Here is a 2,285-nt window from a genome sequence, read left to right as displayed (position 1 = left end):
TGTGTGTGTGTGTGTGTGTGTGTGTGTGTGTGTGTGTGTGTGTGTGTGTGTATATATATATATACACACTCGCACACACACATACACACGTACGTATACATGTATATACCACACATCATAGGTACGTGAATAAATTATTCGATGTGCAGACACATTGCTGAGTGAGTTATGTAGGAAACTGTTGCTCATCATGCCCTACTCCATCACATATATTCTATAATCAGAATGAAAAATAAGCCTGACCAATAGACCTAGACACTGATCTCAGATTAATTATAGGAACTTGTTCTTGTTGTACTATCCAGCCCATTGGCAAAATTAAACTCACAGATACAAGCTAATGGAACAATTGTTTGTGGGTGGTTGAAGAACTGTATAATTTTAGAAAGCTCTCACTGCAACCAACTCTCAACTGACAATACATTCCATTGCACATTTTTTTATAGCTGGATGGGTAGGTTCTGTTTCAAGTCATCTTGACTGCAGATACAAGACAGTGCCAGTGAAGAGATATGATCAACAAACCCTATCATTTCAGCTATCTGAGACCACAAGACCTCCACCTAGCAGGATTTCAACTGAGAATGTAAAAAGTCAGAAGAAATACTGCAAAGTATTTATTCTGATGCTCTAACAATTCTGCCAACTTTCCATCATCAATAATAATAATGATAATGATTTATAATGTAAGTCCAAGGACGGACACACTGAGAGTGGAAATAATTGATTAAACCAATTCTACTATTTTACTGGTACAAGAAAACATTAAAGGCAAAGTTAATATCTATAGGAATTGAACTCTCATTAATAATAGTAATAATAATAATGAGTTTTTCCTAATTTTGGTCCCAGGCTAGCAATTTTGATGGGAAGGAGTGAGTCAATTTCATCAACTGCAGTACCTGATTTGTGTTTTACTATACTGACCCCATAAGGATGAAAGGCAAAGCTGACCTCATTGGAATTTGAGCTCAAAATGTAAAGAGCTAGACATGCTAAGCATTTTGTTCAGCATGCTAACAAGTCTGCCAGCTCACTGCTTTATAATGATAATAATAATTCCTAAGTTTGAGCGCAATTTTAGTAGAGGGGTGTGGTCATAATTATTTTTATTGACTCTTAGTACTTATTTTAACTACCCCAGAAATTTGAACTCAATACTATAAGGTATTTCATGTGATGTTCTATAAATTCTGCCACCTATTTCTCTAATAAAAACAATAATAATAATCATCATCATCACAGCAACTACCAGTAAAATTAATGAAATAATGCCTATAGATGCAATGTTTGGTTTTATTTTGAAAATTATTGACAAAAAATTCATTTTTGATTTTAAATTTTATCTGTCACAGCCAGTTCATATCTACCTGTTCGTGCTACTATCAAACTTACTGTCTGCTTTTATTTCATTTAAGAAAAATTAATTGTTTTTATCAATCATTTTTTCCCATGCTAGAAAATATTTGTCGCATGTGTAATTTGGCAGCAACCGTTTTTAGCCAGATACCAATACTTATACTCCTACTTCTAAGGACCGAACAATGTAGCAGAGAAGTGAAGCGTGTTAGCCAAATAGAGAAACAAGCAAGAGTTTTGCTGGAGTTTATATCCATGTAACATAAGATCTTGTTTTATGATGGCAGGGATTAGCTTTTCTTCTTTTTTTTTTAAATGCTGTTCACTGTGTTATAAGCAGAAGTCTACATATGGAACATGCAAATCATGCAACTTACTGTCAAGATTAAAGTGCTACAGCCCACACTGAACAATCTATTGTAGAGCTGCCAAACATTTCGATAGAACCTTCTCTAACAAGACTGTATAACTAGCTCTTAGATCCTTTCAAAACCCACTCTGACATTTCTATAGAAACGCTTCTAACATTCCTATAGAACCCACTCTAACATTCTCATAGGAACACCTCTAACATTGCTCTAAAATTCCTAATAATCCTAGAGACTCCCCACCACTACCAACAACAACATACACAACATTGTTATAGAAGCCAGAATTATCCCTTCCAACATTTCTACAAAACTCCCACTGACCTAAAGAACCACTACTAACATTCCTATACAACCACCTCTAACAGTCCAATGGAGTTGCCTCTAAAACTGCTAAATGACCCTCTCTAATATTCAAGTAGAACCCCCTCTAAATTCCTACAGAGCTTACTCTAACATCCCTTTGGAATCCCCATAACATTCCTATAGAACTCCCTGTAAATATTCCTATACAGCCCCCTCAAACATTTATATATATATATATATATATATATATAT

At 34.8% G+C, this 2,285-nt stretch overlaps 1 protein-coding gene across 12 annotated transcripts in view; it reads right to left on the bottom strand.

Moving 5' to 3' along the window:
• Positions 1 to 2,285, bottom strand: part of LOC106871743 (brefeldin A-inhibited guanine nucleotide-exchange protein 1) — a 171,554-nt gene that overhangs the window by 72,762 nt on the left and 96,507 nt on the right. The window lies entirely within an intron of this gene.

Source organism: Octopus bimaculoides, chromosome 8 (assembly GCF_001194135.2).
Source record: "Octopus bimaculoides isolate UCB-OBI-ISO-001 chromosome 8, ASM119413v2, whole genome shotgun sequence".
NCBI lineage: Eukaryota > Metazoa > Mollusca > Cephalopoda > Octopoda > Octopodidae > Octopus > Octopus bimaculoides.
Note: the sequence above shows the minus strand (reverse complement) of the source record. Positions and strands in the feature narration are given on the sequence as shown.